The sequence below is a fragment of the Apium graveolens genome, chromosome 1 (assembly GCF_009905375.1).
Source record: "Apium graveolens cultivar Ventura chromosome 1, ASM990537v1, whole genome shotgun sequence".
In the NCBI taxonomy this organism is placed as follows: domain Eukaryota; kingdom Viridiplantae; phylum Streptophyta; class Magnoliopsida; order Apiales; family Apiaceae; genus Apium; species Apium graveolens.
Genome location: NC_133647.1, coordinates 115,692,406 through 115,710,074, shown reverse-complemented (window position 1 = coordinate 115,710,074; position 17,669 = coordinate 115,692,406).

Below are 17,669 nucleotides of genomic sequence, written 5' to 3'. Positions count from 1 at the left end.
TATATAGATAAAGAAGTCTACATGGCAACATAATATATATATTAATTAAAAAATAGCACATGTTAGCTATAATTTTATTTTTTGGCCATTATATAAAACATCACCTCATATTTTATAATACATACATAACACATGTATTTGAACCTAAACCTACCTCTATAGTATTTGAAATACTTAACAATTGACAATATAATATGTTATGTTTGAACCTAAACATAATTGTTATGTTATATATTTGAACCTAAACATAATTGTCATTAGCTAAAATATATTATGTTATGTCAATTGTTATGTAGGTTTAATACAGACATACTGATTTTATTTTTAAACCTAAACCTACCTCTACACATTAATATATACATATATTTATATTAATATTATATTTAATATATATATTAAAGTTCTTATTTTATTTTTAATATTTCTTACTTTAATAATTACTTTTAATATACATTGCATATTTATATTAATACTAATAAATTTAATATAATATATATTTTATAATAGATATATAAGTAATTTTATGAATTGCTTTGGTCATATTTTAATATATTATTATATTTTAATTGTAATATATATTTAAATTGCTACTATGTTCTAAGTATTTTATCTTTACTTGTATTTAGTGAAATATAAAATATATTTATTTTTATATACAAAATTTTCAGATATATATATATATATATAAGAATTTGAAAATAGTAATAAAATAAAATTATTAAATATGGCTAACCATTATAGCTAATAGGAGCACAACCTCTTATAAATTCAACAAAATTTTAGATGATTATTGTTTAACTACTCATTTTAGCTATTATTACACTTGAAGATGCTCTTAAATTCCACCTACTGAAGCTAATGTTTGTAATACATAATTCATGGTTTGTTTCAACCCAATTAAACACACGTGTGTATGATTTAGTTAGACCTACAAAACCCCACTAAAAACGTGTATAATATATCATAAATAAAAATTTTAGGTATCATATATACAGATTTCCACTTCAATCATTTTCTTTAAGTAAAATTTCAATATAACCCTTGTCTATTGGCTATATTATATTTGTACTATCTGGATATTGATATTTATAAAATTTGTATAGTGAAATTCCTCGTCATGAACATTATCATATAAAATAATATATTACGTTTATCAATTTGAAATAATGATAATTATATATTACATTTATAATATGTAATGCCATATTACGAACGTGGGGTACTATATTATTATTTGATAATTTATTAATTATTGACATAATACATCAGTATTTGAAATACTATTATAATACTTCTTGGCATCTATGACATTTTTTTTAAAAAAATCTATTTGTTTTACCTAAATTTTAATTAAACATGTATTGGACGTGCTCTAAACATGTCCACCTTAAATTAAGCGCTAAGCTGGCGGGGGCTCAGTACACTTCATTAAATATGAAATGCTGAGATTAGGCATGATAAAGACTCACCTCTAAGAGATTTGTGATCTACTCTTTAGAAGAGATTCAGACTCTCCTCTCTAGAAAAGATTTGGCCTTTTTTTTCTTTTACGAATTCGGCTCACTTCTCTAAGCAATTCAGACTCTCACCGCAGAATTCAGGCTCCACTCTCTGGTCGAGATTTTGTGCTCTTCTCTATAGAAGGGATTATAGTCACCTCTTTTTTATGTGGGTTCAGGCTACCTCCCATATATCTCTCTTGAATTCAGACTCTCATTTTTAAAAGATTCAGACTCTTCTCACTAGCAGGAGCTCGAGCTCATCTTGCTAGCAGGAGCTCGACCTCACTCAGCTAGGATGATATCGGGTCTTACTTCGCTAGTAAGAGTTCCGACTTTCATCATAGGCAAGAGTTAAAAGGTGGAGGAAACCCACAATACTTGAACTACTGTGAAAAATTGAAGTGAGGTGAGATGAGAGCCGACTTGTATCATGAATACAAATATATAAAGAAATATGAGAAGAAGAACAAAATGAGGCTTAAGCGGCTCGCTTCGTGAATTTTTTTCGGGAGGGGGGAATGGCAGGAGGGATGGTGCGAGCCGAGCAGACCATGCTGACTCGCATCACCCAATGTTTTGACTACAACGTGGATAATGACTCATAGATAATTGGGTAATTCGTAAATCTCAAGACCGACACAGAAGATTCCTATCATTATAACACATACGACTAAAAACGATCATAAAATTTCAATTGTTATCGGCTAAATATGACAGAAAATAGTTATTTTCAGCTAAAAGCGACGGTTTTTCTTACCATCGTAAAAGAGCTAGTCGTTTTTAATATATATAGGGGAATGATCAAATACAAACTAAAATTAAAATAGAAACTAAGAACCAATCTAAGCCATTAGATCTACCTAATCTAATGGTCCCCCCTAAATCACCCCACCCAACTACTCTGCACCCTCCCACACCCAATTCCAGCTTTTCCCCTCCATTTTTAATTTGATTTTTCCCGTCAAACCGTAAGTTTTTTTTAAAATCCGATTTCACTGTATTTTTCTACATCTCTCAACGATCGATTTGCATACCATATGTGTTATATTTCGAATTAATTTTAAAAAAAAATTATTTAATTTCTAGTTTCTATTCTAAATTGGTTTCTATTGGAGTAGCCACCTATATATATATATATAATCACGGGAAGTAATGTTTGTGGAAATGAGTTAAGTTTGGATTTTCCACACCAAAATAGGTTGTGGTTGCCATGTATTTATAATTGTATACAAACATATCTGATAAGTAATACATATTTGTTAGAGTAATTTTCTCAAACAGAATTATTAGTAATAAGGATAAGATATACATAACAGACTAATGACAGACTAAGTCTTTCTTATCACCGTAGAACTAGAACATGTGCCAATACCCCCGCAAGTAGAGCATCCCATCGCGGATGGTCAACTTGTGTCGGAGATCTTCAAACCGTTGTTTTGATAAACCTTTAGTAAAGAAATCCGCAAGCTGGTCACGGGAAGATATGAAGCGAACAATAAGCTGCTTGCGAGCTACCCGTTCTCTGACAAAATGAAAATCAATTTTTATGTATTTTGTGTGTGCGTGAAAGATAGGATTAACTGTGAGATAAGTTGCCCCAAGATTATCACACCACAAAGTAGGAAAAGCAGGAGGATGATACCCAATCTCAGATAACAAAGATTGAACCAAATAAGTTATGCTGTAACAGTTGCTAAAGATTTGTATTCAGCCTCTGTGATGGACTTTGAAACAGTTTTCTGCTTCCGAGCACTCCAGGAAATCAAATTATGACCAAAGAACAATGAATACCCACTGGTAGAACGTCGATCATCTGGACACCCAGCTCAGTCTGCATCAGAATAGGCTTGTAAACCAAGTGTTGCAGAAGGACGAAGAAATAATCCATAACATGCTGTTGTTTTCAGGTAGCGAAGTATCCGCTTAACCAATGCCCAATGGGACTCAGTTGGATCATTCATGTATTGGCAAACTTTATTTACAACATAAGAAATGTCTGGATGAGTGATTTGAAGATACTGTAGTACGCCAACAACACTTCGATATAGTGTGGCATCCTTCATTTTTGAGCCTGTTGCTTTCGTGACATGCAACTGTGAACATAATGGTGTAGAAATGGGTGTTGCCCCATCCATCTTGGTTCGTCTCAACAAATCAACAATATATTTATTTTGAGATAAAGACAATCCATTTTGAGAGTGTGTAGCTTCAACTCCTAAAAAGTAAGACAAGTCGTCCAAATCTTTTATGGCAAACACAGTGTTATGTTTATCAATTATTTGTTGAACCATAGCTCAATCAGACGCTGTAATAATGAGATCATCTACATATACAAGAATATAAATCTTATAAGTAGATGTTAATTTCATAAGCAATGAAGGATCTGCCTTCGAGACACAGAAACCAAAATCGATTAGAAAGTTGCACAGCTTTTGGTTCCATTCACGAGGAGATTGCTCCAGGCCATAGATAGATTTACGAAGACGGCACACATAATATGGAAATTGAGAATCAACAAACCTCAGAGGTTGTTTCATATACACCACCTCAGTAAGATCACCATGAAGAAATGCGTTTTGTACATCAAGTTGTCTCAATGGCCAATTATTAGATAAAGCAATAGTAAGAATAATACGAATGGTAACTGATAAGTGGCATTTTATACCACTTGAAACATCTATAATGGCTCGTATTGATGTCTTGAAATCAAGTATTTTGTGTATTTGATGCGTTTTTCTAGTGTTTGTGCATTTCAGGGTATAACTTGTGTTTGTGGGGAGATTTCATTAGGAATAAGCCTAGGGGAGTGCTTGGCATTGGATGTGGGAAGTTAGGAGCAGAACGCAGCAGAAATCGGGAGCAGAATAAAGATTTTTCCAGTAACCTGCAGGGCGCCCGCTCAGGAAAGCTGGGCGGCCGCTTAGGATGCTGGGCGCCCGCTCAGGATTGCTGGGCGGCCGCTCAGGGTCGGGAAATTTTATATTGATTTTTACAATCCTTATTCTGTTGGATTTCTGAGACGGCTGGTTCTTGTGGGCTTCTATATAAGTAGTTTTCAGAGACGTGTCACAATAGTGGTATCAAACAAGGAGCAAGGAGAGAAGGAAGAAGACCGTTTTAGCACATCACAACGAAGAAGAGGAAGCATACGTTTTCTTATGATTCTTTTATTCGTTGTATCAGTGGATGCTAGTTTTCTTTACTTTGAACCTTATTACTCTTGTGACGTACTCTGATTTTAATAAGTATTTTTATTAGTTTATCTTGTGTGTTATTATCATGTTTTCATATGAACCCATGGTGACGATGAGTTCTATCATGGGCTAATCGTGATCATGGGGTCATAGCGAATTTACTATGGATTTCTTTAGTTAGTTGTTTAATACCTTAGTGTGTGATGATTGTATGATATCTAGCATAGATTGCGCTTATTCGTCTTATGTGCGTCGCGAACATATAAGATAGGTTGTTAATCTCTTGTGAAGCGACGGTGGATCTTGAGGTTTAGAACTTGCCATGCTAGCATAGGTTCATGTATGTGTATGCATGATTAGTGGGTAATTCTAACCGTTTTACTTGCCCTGTGTAATCATAAAGAATAACTTGTGCTTAAATCGTTATGTTGTCAAATTCTGTAGACATATAGAGTCTCAACATAATTGATGCCTATTCAACTTCTATCTTAATTGTGGATGTTTGGTAGAATGGTATTAGTACAACGAAAGTTGGCTTTTATCAGTTTCGTGTTGTTCGATTAATATCATCACCGTTTCATGCTAAGGGTAATAACGATAACTATTGAAGGAAGTAGTAATGAAGTTATAATCTCATGTGTGTTTAATATTGTTAATTCAAGTGTCAATTAAGTGTTTAATTCTCATAGTTAATTATAGTTAATAACTAGTTAATCAAATCAAAGTGTTATTGTCTTGACATTGAGAAGTAATCATACATTGGTGAGTAAGTGTTAATTGAACATAATTAGTATGAGTCTCTGTGGGAACGAACTAGAAATTATTCTATATTACTTGCGAACGCGTATACTTGCGTGAATTATAAGCGCATGTTTTGTGCCTAACAAGTTTCTGGCGCCGCTGCCGGGGACTCGGCGTATTTATTTAGTTTATGTGCTTACCATCAGTGGTCATTAGGACTCATTGATTAAGACGTGTTACTTATTGTTTCAGGTTGTGTTTCAGGTACTTTAGAGAGCGTTTATGCAAACACGTTCTCGTACTCGTAAGAGGACGTTAGATACGATTGAGGAGATAGACTCAGTTCTTGATATTCCGGAGAAGATAGATTTTGAAGATTCAGATAAAGAGAGTGAGCAGAAAGAACCAACAATTATGGGTGATTGTATAGTTCCGGCAGATCCAGCTCTTATGGACTTTTATCGGCCTAAAATTGATGACATTCAGTCAAGCATCCTTCATCCGGCTATTTAGGCCAACGCTTTTGAAATCAAGCCGGGCACTATTCAGATGGTGCAGAATTCTGTTTTTTTCGGAGGTGCTGCGACTGAAGACCCCAACATGCATATCAGGAATTTTGTCGAGATCTGTAGTACTTTCAAATATAATGGTGTGACTGATGAGGCTATCAAGCTGAGGCTTTTCCCATTCTCTCTGAGGGATAAAGCTAAGAACTGGTTATATTCTGAACCAGCTGGGTCCATCACTACTTGGCAAGATCTTGCGCAAAAGTTTCTAGTGAAGTTCTATCCAATGGCGAAGACTGCAGCTTTGAGGAGTGCTCTTACTCAGTTTGCACAGCGACCAACAGAATCTATGTGCGAAGCTTGGGAACGCTACAAGGAGATGTTGAGAAAGTGTCCACATCATGGTATGCCTGACTGGATGGTGATCACTGGTTTCTATAATGGTTTGGGGGCCCAATCTTGGCCCATGCTCAATGCAGCAGCTGGAGGCGCCTTGTGGGCCAAAAGCTATACTGAGGCTTATAATCTCATTGAAACTATGGCTGCAAATGAGCATCAAAACCCAACTCAAAGGATGATGACTGGGAAGGTAGCAAGTATTCTGGAAGTTGATGCAGCTACAGCTATTGCAGCGCAGCTCCAAGCGCTGTCTTTGAAGGTCGACTATTTAGCCAACTATGGAGTCAATCAGATAGCTATGGTCTATGAGCTTTGTGCAGGTTATCATGCTACGGATCAGTGTTCTTTTGTTAATGAAACTGTGCAGTATGTGAACAATTATCAGCGACCGCAGCAGCCTGTGCCAGCTACTTATCATCCTAACAACAGAAATCATCCCAATTTCAGCTGAAGCAATAATCAGAATGCTATTCAGCAACCATATCAACAAGGCATAAGTAAACAGTTTAATCTACCTAGATTCCAGCAACCACAGCATTACGCTCAAAGGTAATCATATCCTCAACAAGGAGGTGCTGCTCCACCTTCTAGTGCTGATTTCGAGGAGCTCAAGCTGTTGTGTAAAAGTCAGGTTGTTTCTATCAAGACCTTGAAAAATCAAATCGGTCAAATAGCCAATGCAGTGCTCAATCGTCAACCTGGCACACTTCCCAGCGATACTGAAGTGCCAGGCAGGAAGGAAGCTAAAGAGCAAGTCAAAGCTATTACCTTAAGGTCTGGAAAAGTTGTTGATGCTAAAAAAGCGAAAGACGGAGAAGCTGAAGTTGTTGATGAAGAAGAGAAGTAAAAGGAGAAAGCGGCGGAACCAAGGAAGACTATTGTTGAACACACTCTTCCTGAGGGTAATACAGGGGAGAAACAACTCTATCCTCCACCACCTTTCCCAAAGAGATCACAACAACAAAAGCTGGATAAGCAGTTCGGTAAGTTTCTGAAGGTGTTCAAGAAACTTCACATCAACATACCTTTCGCTGAGGCTCTGGAGCAAATGCCTAGTTATGTAAAATTCATGAAGAGTATTCTTTCAAGCAAGGTGAAACTGGATGACCTTGAGACCGTTGCTCTAACGGAAGAGTGCAGTATTGTACTGCAACAAAAATTACCTCCAAAGCTTAAAGATCCATTTAGCTTCACCATTCCTTGCACCATTGGCAAGTTGTCTTTCGACAAATGCCTGTGCAATTTGGGAGCAAGCATCAATCTGATACCATTGTCTATCTTCAAAAAGTTGAATTTGCCTGATCCAAAGCCCACCTACATGTCTCTATAATTGGCTGATCATTCTATTACATACCAACGAGGCATCGTGGAGGACGTGTTAGTAAAGGTGGATAAGCTCTTCTTCCCTGCAGACTTTGTCATTTTAGATTTCGAGGAAGATAAGAAGATCCCCATAATCTTGGGAAGACCTTTCTTGGCAACAGGCCGTACCTTGATAAATGTGCAGAAAGGTGAACTTACTATGAGGGTGCAGGATCAGGATGTGACATTCAATGTATTCAAGGCGATGAAATTCCCTACAGAAGACGAGGAGTGCTTAAAGGTGGATTTGATTGATTCTACGGTAACTTCAGAAATTGATCATATGCCAATGTCCGATGCCTTAGAGAAAGCCTTAGTGGGGGAGTTTGACAGTGATGATGAGGATGGCAATGAGCAACTACAATATCTAAATGCTTCTCCTTGGAGGCGAAAGCTAGACATGCCATTTGAATCTCTTGGTACTATTGATCTCAAGAATGCTGAAGGAAAGCTCAAACTATCTATTGAGAAAACACCTACTTTGGAGCTTAAACCATTGCCTGAACACTTGAGGTATATTTTTTAGGTGATGCATCTAGTTTACCTGTTATTATTGCATCTGACCTTTCAGGTAGTGAGGAGGACAAGCTCTTGAGGATTTTGAGAGAATTCAAATCGGCTATCGGATGGACTATAGCAGATATCAAAGGGATCAGCCCTTAGTACTGCATGCATAAAATTCTGCTAGACGAAGGTAGTAAGCCGACTGTTGAGCAATATCGAAGACTTAATCCTATCATGAAAGAAGTGGTGAAGAAAGAAATTCTGAAGTGGCTGGATGCAGGAATCATATATCCTATTTCTGACAGTTCTTGGGTGAGCCCCGTGCAATGTGTACCTAAGAAAGGAGGTATAACTATGGTGGTAAATGAGAAGAACGAGCTCATCCCCACTCGAACAGTCACATGATGGAGGGTATGCATCGATTATAGAAAGTTGAACAAAGCCACGAGAAAGGATCAATTCCCTCTTCCATTTATTGATCATTTACTTGACAGGTTGGCCGGCAATGAGTATTATTTTCTTCTGGATGGCTATTCGGGTTATAATCATATTTTCATTGCACCAGAAGATCAAGAAAAGACTACCTTCACTTGTCAATTCAGCATGTTTGCTTTTCGCAGAGTATCGTTTGGCTTATGTGGTGCACCTGCCACTTTTCAGAGATGTATGATGGCTATATTCTCTGATATCATTGGAAACAATGTTGAAGTGTTCATGGACGACTTCTCCGTCTTTGGATATTCGTATGATGAATGTTTGAATAATCTTCATTCGGTGCTCAAAAGGTGTGTGGAAACTAATTTGGTGCTCAACTTGGAAAAATGTCACTTTATGGTGCGTGAAGGCATTATTCTTGGGCATAAAGTCTCTAGAAAGGGCCTTGAGGTGGACAAAGCCAAAGTGGGAGTCTTTGAAAATCTTCCACCACCTATTTCTGTGAAAGGAATCCGTAGTTTTCTTGGTCATGCGGGTTTTATCGGCGTTTCATCAAGGACTTCTCGAAGATATCTAAGCCGTTGTGTAACTTGCTCGAAAAAGATGTGCCTTTCAAATTTGATGATGAATGATTGGCGGCATTCGAGGCTCTCAAGGAGAGTTTGATAACTGCACCAGTTATTACGGCACCTGCTTGGACAGAACCTTTTAAGATGATGTGTGATGCGAGTGATTATGCAGTGGGAGCAGTTCTTGGGCAGCGCAAGAATAATCTTTTTCATGTGGGCTACTATGCTAGTAAGACTCTAAACGGAGCTCTAATGAACTACACCACTACTGAGAAGGAGCTATTGGCTATAGTCTTGGTTTCAAAAAAATTCGATCTTATCTACTTGGGACAAAGGTGACAGTATTCACTGATCATGCTGCCATTCGCTATCTAGTCTCAAAGAAGGATTCGAAACCTATACTTATTCATTGGGTGCTCTTGCTACAGGAATTTGAGTTAGAGATCAAGGATCGAAAAGGTACTGAGAATCAAGTAGCTGACCATCTCTCTAGATTGGAGAATCCCGATTCTACTTCACATGATAAGACATTGATCAACGAATCTTTTCCGGATGAGCAGTTGTTCGCAGTTCAGGAGGAAGAGCCATGGTTCGCAGATATTGTGAACTATCTTGTCAGCAATATAATGCCTCCTAATATGAATGCAGCTCAAAAGAAGAAGTTTCTATATGAGGTGAAGTGGTACATGTGGGATGAACCGTATTTGTTTATACAAGGAGCTGACCAGATCATCAGGAGATGTATTCCATTCTGTGAGATGGAGGGGATATTACGAGACTGCCATTCCACAGTTTATGGAGGGCATTATGGTGGTGAAAAGACAGCAGCTTGTATTCTGTAAGCAGGTTTTTTCTGGCCTACTTTATTTAAGGATGCACATCAGTTCGTTTTAAGGTGTAATTGTTGCCAAATAGTGGGGAATCTTACGAGGAATGATGAGATGCCGTTAAATGTGATGCTTGAAGTCGAGGTCTTTGATGTTTGGGGAATCGATTTCATGGGACCATTTGTCTCATCCTGCAATAATCAGTACATCTTGCTGGAAGTCGATTATGTTTCAAAATGGGTAGAAGTCAAGGCTCTACCGTCGAATGATGCAAAGGTAGTGTTGAATTTTCTTCATAAGCATATTTTCACAAGGTTTGGAATGCCACGAGTAATCATAAGTGATGAAGGGTCGTATTTCTGTAACCGTAAGTTCACTTCTATGATGCAGCGCTACAATGTGAATCATCATATTGCTACTGCCTATCATCCGTAAACTAATGGTCAAGCTGAAGATTCTAATAGAGAGATCAAGCGCATTCTAAAGAAAGTTGTTTATCCGTCAAGGAAGGATTGGTCTTTAAAGCTCGATGAAGCTATTTGGGCTTATAGAACAGCATACAAGACTCCACTTGGAATGTCCCCGTTTCAACTTGTTTATGGTAAGGGATGTCATTTACCTGCGGAGCTTGAGCATAAGGCTTATTGGGCGTTGAAGAAGTTAAACCTTGATCTAGATGTAGCTGGGAAGAAGTGAATGCTTCAATTAAATGAACTTGATGAATTTCGACTTCAAGCGTACGAGAACAACAAAATGTATAAGGAAAAAGTGAAAAGGTGGCACGACAGGAAGCTATCTCCTAAGTCATTCGTGCTGGGGCAACAAGTTCTTTTATTCAACTCTCATCTCCGACTTTTTCCTGGAAAGTTGAAATCAAGGTGGTCTGGACCTTTTATTGTCAAAACTGTGTTTCCACATGGAGCGGTGGAGATTTTTGAGAATGATCCGGGCCAAGCATTCAAGGTTAATGGTCAGCGATTGAAGCATTACTATGGGGACACGGCAAACTGGAAAGTGGTTAGTGTCATTCTATTGTCAACTTGATCGAAGTACTCTACATCAAGCTAATGACGTAAAAGAAGCGCTTCTTGGGAGGCAACCCAAAAATTGTGACTATAGAAACCCTTAGAAGTTAGTAACCTATCCAAAACTACAAAAAATCAGAAAAATTGGGCAAGAAAAAATAGTTTTCCAGAGACCCCCTGGGCGCCCGCTCAACAATGCTGGGCGGCTGCTTAGGAGGCTGGGCTCCCGCTCAGCAATGTTGGGAGGCCGCTCAGGACCTAACTAACTGTTAGAAAAAAAATATTTGCCTTATAAAAAATCCAAAAAAATCAGAAAAACAACAAAAAAAACAAAATACAAACCCACAACCCACGATTTCTTTTCCCACAACCCACGTTTTATCTCCCACAAACCCCACTCTTACTCTAATTTTAACCCTAATTCCTACCCTATATATACACACAACTCCTCCATATACACTCCCATATACTTTCAACCTTAAAACTCTCTCCTATACTCAAAACACAATTCTTAAATATTTTTTCTCAGTTTCAATGGCACCTAAGAGATCATGAACTATTGATAGCAGTAGCACCGTTCCTACTGTTGATTCTTCGAGGGGAACTGCTGCGAGACCTCATTTGATGGATAGGCTGCTGAGGAGGAGTATACTAGGCTTCTAGCTAAGCTGATTTTGAAGGAGAGGGGATTTTACCATCGGGGAGGGATGGTGAGTTGTTACCAATGATTGCGGAGAAGGGGTGGATTTTGTTTTGTGAGTCGCCGGAGGCGGTTCCAATGAGTGTGGTTCACGAGTTTTATGTGAACGCAAAGGCGGACAAGAATAGGTTTACTGTTGTTCGTGGGCTTACAGTTGATTATCAGCCCGCGGCGATTCGCCGTGTTATTGGGCAGCGACAATGGAAGCCCACAGAGCAGAATTGGAATGAGAAGACCCCCGAGGACTTTGATCTGGATTTGATTTGTGCTACTCTCTGTCAGTCGGGCATGATGTGGAGGTTCAAGACTGGATCTAATGAGTATCGTTCTTTTCCAGCGATTGCGATGAAGAGGTATGCCCGTGCATGGAATGCTTTTATTTGTGCTAATATTTTGCCTACTTCACATGCACATGAGGTTACAGTTGAGCGAGCAAGGTTGTTATGGGGGATCTTGAATAAGGAGTATTATGTGGACCTTGGTGAGTTCATCTACCAAGGGATTCTGAAGTTTTTGAGGGGGGCAAAGCACATGAACATCCCATATGCATCTACTGTCACGAAGCTATGCAGAGCAGTGGGAGTCCATTGACCTTCTCACGAGCAGTTGCAGATGTCGGCCGCTCCTATTGACTCAGCGACTCTGAATGCGATACAAGAGTGGATGGGTGGAGAGCCCGAGGAGCATGGTTTGGGATATCTTCTTCCAGGAGGACGTTCAGCAGCTGGTGCTACCATGGCTAGGCCCAGTCAGGTTCGTGATGAGGCAGGCTCTTCTAGAGCTCAGGAAGGTGCTGGGATGGCTGATGCCTAGTATAGGAGGCTGTCGAGGAGGATGGATGTGATGTATGAGTCGCAGAGTAGGTTCGCTCAAGAGCTCACCCTTGCGCTTGGGACTGCTTTCAAAGGCCTTGGAGCTGACATCCAGTGGCCCATTTTTGGTGAGGACTCTTCTTATCCGCCTCCTGATACTCCACCCTCTAAGGGTGATGATGATGATTTCTTCGAGTAGGTATACCCTGTGTTCCTTTCTACTACCTTCACTGGGGACAGTGAAGATTTTAAGTTTGGGGGTGGTAGTTAAGGAATATTTTTGTGTGTGTGTCATGTAGTTGCATATTCATGATAGTTTAGTTCATATAACTACATATTTTTACCATATATAATTTTTTTTTAGTTTTTTTATTTTATTTTATAGCTTTATCATGTCATGTCATTTAGCTCATGCATATACCATGATCCCTTTTGCGTTGCTTTACCGATTAATTTTTGATATTGATGCAAGTGTAGTGATAGCGTTAGAGTGATGATTGAGTCTTGTAGATTGACATGCATGCTAGAAACACTTGTAATTTTACTAAGTCTTAGAGTATGCTTAAGGACTAGATGGTTGTCATGGTTTGATGGTTTTTGAGGTTAATCTATTGATTATGCTTAGAATTTATGATTGGTTCTTAATGATAAAAGGCATTAAAAAGAAAAAATTGAAGTAAAAAATTGAAATTCATTGCTAATTGTGGCTAGGCGTCAAATGGCTAGTAGTCGGCTCGTATTTTTATGCGAGTAGTCTAGGGTTGAGCAAGATGGAGCGAAACGCACTTGCTCAGAAATTTGAAAAAAATAGAAAATAAAAAAAAGAAAAAAAATAAAGAGTTAATGCGTAATTGATCACGGGTGGGCTCTTTGGTATTCGAGTTATTAAGTTCTTAGGGGACTTTGTGCCTAGTGACCTAAGGCTTTTATAGTCTGGGATCCACTAACCTAACGCTCGCTAAATGGATGTCATTGCATAAGTCTTTTATGGACCTCACTCATTACACGGTCAAATAAGCATTTGTTGTTGTGTTGAATAAAAGCATGATTCCGTAATAAGCTCCAGTGATCTTGAAGTGTTATAAGTCATTTTGTGCCTAGAATTTATTCTTCATATAATCATGTGATTGCCTTGAGGATAATCGAGTTATGATAATTGATCTAGTTTCGAAGCATATCTGTTAAGCATCCGCACACACCACGTTTCTAGTTGTATGTTAGTCTGCATGGTTTGATTGATCTTTAGTCGCCTAATTGCATTTGTTGAGATGTTTTGAGTTGGTTGGTTTAGTCATTGTGAGGGGGATCGCTACATTTCATGTAGATTGCATTCATGCATGTTTTTTGTTTTTTTTTTGAGTCTGTGATGCTTGAGGACAAGCATCGATTTAAGTTTGGGGGTGTGATAAGTGGCATTTTATACCACTTAGAACATTTTATAATGGCTCGTATTGATGTCTTGAAATCAAGTATTTTATTTATTTGATGTGTTTTTCTAGCTTTTGTGCATTTTAGGGTATAACTTGTGTTTGTGGGGAGATTTCATTAGGAATAAGTCTAGGGGAGTGCTTGGCATTGGATGTGGAAAGTTAGGAGCAGAACGCAGCAGAAATCGGGAGCAGAATAAAGATTTTTCCAGTAACCTGCTGGGCGCCTGCTCAGGAAAGCTGGGAGGCCACTCAGGATGCTGGGCACCCGCTCAGGATTGCTGGGCGGTCGCTCAGGGTCGGGAATTTTAAATTGATTTATTTTGTTGGACTTCTGAGATGGATGGTTCTTGTGGGCTTCTATATAAGAGTTTTCAAAGACGTTTCACACATAGTGGTATCAAGCAAGGAGCAAGGAGAGAAGGAAGAAGACCGTTTTAGCACATCGCAACGAAGAAGAGGAAGCATACATTTTCTTGTAATTATTTTATTCGTTGTATCAGTGGATGCTAGTTTTCTTTACTTTGAACCTTGTTACTCTTGTGACGTACTCTGGTTTTAATAAGTATTTTTATTAGTTTATCTTGTGTGTTATTATCATGTTTTCATATGAACCCATGGTGACGATGAGTTCTATCATGGGCTAATCGTGATCATGGGGTCATAGCGGATTTACTATGGATTTCTTTAGTTAGTTGTTTAATACCTTAGTGTCTGATGATTGTATGATATCTAGCATAGGTTGCGCTTATTCGTCTTATGTGCGTCGCGAACATATAAGATAGGCTGTTAATCTCTTGTGAAGTGACGGTGGATCTTGAGATTTAGAACTTGCCATGCTAGCATAGGTTCATGTATGTGTATGCATGATTAGTGGGTAATTCTAACCATTTTACTTGCCCTGTGTAATCATAAAGAATAACTTGTGCTTAAATCGTTATGTTGTCAAATTCTGTAGACATATAGGATCTCAACATAATTGATGCCTATTCAACTTTTATCTTAATTGTGGATGTTTGGTAGAATGGTATTAGTACAACGAAAGTTGGCTTTTATCAGTTTCGTGTTGTTCGATTAATATCATCACAGTTTCATGCTAAGGGTAATAACGATAACTATTGAAGGAAGTAGTAATGAAGTTATGATCTCATGTGTATTTAATATTGTTAATTCAAGTATCAATTAAGTGTTTAATTCTCGTAGTTAATTATAGTTAATAATTAGTTAATCAAACCAAAGTGTTATTGTCTTGACCTTGAGAAGTAATTATACATTGGCGAGTAACTGTTAATTGAACATAATTAGTCTGAGTCTCTGTGGGAACGAACTAGAAATTATTCTATATTACTTGCGAACGTGTATACTTGCGTGAATTATTAGCGCATGTTTTTTTCCTAACAGTAACTGGCTTGATAACAGGACTAAATGTCTCATTGTAATCAATTCCAACTTGCTGATTAAAACCTTTCGCAACAAGACGAGCCTTGCTTCTTTCAATAGAGCCATCAGGACGTTGTTTAACTTTAAATACCCATTTACAGCCAATGATGTTAGTATTGGGTTTAACCGGAACTAAGGACCATGTGCCACTTGATAACAAGGCATTGATTTCAAGATCCATTGGTGCACGCCAATCTGGATCTTTTATGGTTTTGGAGTGACATGCAGGTTCCCAAAGATCTTCAGAAATCAATGGGTATTTAGAGGAAAGCAGAATTTTCTTTTTATGAATATTATTCTTTGAACGAGTCACCATGGTGTGGGATGGTGATGTTGGGTGTATAGCACGGGAACTGTTTGTGGCAGTTAAAGGTGCTGGAACTGAAGGAACGCTGTTATGGTCACTAGCAGATTGACAAAGAGGTGATAATAGATCTGGTATGTCAGTGCTTAAGGTGTGTGAAGATATAGGTGCATCTGATGGTAGTAAAGAAGTAGATTTTGAGGGAATAAAAGTTACCTCATGTATTGTTGAAATAACTTCATGTGGACTGCCAAGGGGAGAAGTGGTACTCGAGTTGGACTCTTGAAATGGGAACACTGCCTCCTCAAATCGTACATGCCTGGAAATATAAGTCCTGTTGGTAGGAATATGATGACACAAGTATCCTTTGTGTGTTGAACTGTAGCCAATAAAAACACAAGGAAGATATCTATGATCAAGCTTATGGGCACTGTAAGGACGTAAATATGGATAACATAATGAGCCGAAAACCCTTAAATGATCATAATTTGGAATTTGCTTAAACAAAGCTTCAAGAGGAGTTTTATTTTTCAAAAGTGGAGTGGGAAGACGATTGATGAGGTAACATGATGTGAGAAAAGCTTCTGACCAGTAAGATAAAGGCATATGGGCGTTTGTTAGCAAAGTATGACCCGTTTCAACAATGTGACGGTGTCTTCTTTCTGCAAGGCCATTTTGTTCCGAAGTGTGTGGACAAGAAAAATGATGAAACACTCCATGAGATTCTAAAAAAGGTGTCAACTTTCTGAACTCTCCACCATTTTCAGATTGAAAAACTTTGATTTTTTATTTAGAAAATTTTCAATCCTTGCTTTAAATTTAACAAAAGTAATTAAAGCATCAGACTTTTTGGCTAATGGATAGACCCAAATAAACTTGCTAAGCACATCAACTAAAAGAAAGTAATATCGAAAGCCATTTCTATAAAGGACAGGAGAAGGACCCAATAAATCTGAAACAACTAGTTCTAGAGGTTCATGAACAATTGTAGAACTCAAAGGAAATGACAATTTGCAACTTTTGCTAAGATAACAAGAATTACAGAAACGAACTCCTTCCGTTGATACTGGAAGGGAGTGACCACTAATTATTGACCGCATAGTGCGCATCATTGGATGTCCAAGGCGGTTGTGCCACAAATGCAAGGAAGAACTAGAACTAAGAAAAGTTGTTGAACCAATAACAGAATCTGGGGCTGCAGTATCGAAGTGATATAATCCATCTTTAAGTTGTCCTCGAAGTTCGACTCTCCCCGTTGGACGATCCTTCACATATAAAAAAGGATGAAATTCAAAGAATACGTTATTATCTTTAGAGAACTGAGGAACAGAGAGTAGATTTGCAGAGATATGGGGAACATGTAGAATATTATTAAGCTTAAAAGAATGAGATGGAGTTTCAAGTTGAGACATACCAACATGAGCAACTGGGATAGAGTTACTATTATCAACAGTCATTTGATCAGGCCCATCATAATCAGAATACAATTGCAAATTATTCAGATCTAATGTCACATGATGAGTAGCGCCGCTATCGGGAAGCCAAGTAGATGTATTGAGAGGCTGGGATGTAGTAATATAGGCTGTGGGTGCAGGTGGAGTTCGAGGAGAAAAATCCTTGTCAAATCGATGCCAACAATTTATAACATGGTGATTCTTACGACCACATAGTTGACAGGGACCAGAGAATTGCGCAACAGGTGATGCTTGACTCCTTTGTTGATTAAAAGACCGATTGTTGATGCTCCTCATGGTATTAAAGGGATGTGAAGTAGGATGATTAATAGTGTGGTTGGCTCGTTTGAAATTGTGTGAGCTAGTCCTTGCCACATTTGTTGTAGGAACTGTCCCAAGAATACTGTTTTGGGACTCCAACCGCATATCAAAAGAGAGGAGATGAGCCTGGAAATCTTTCATGGGAAT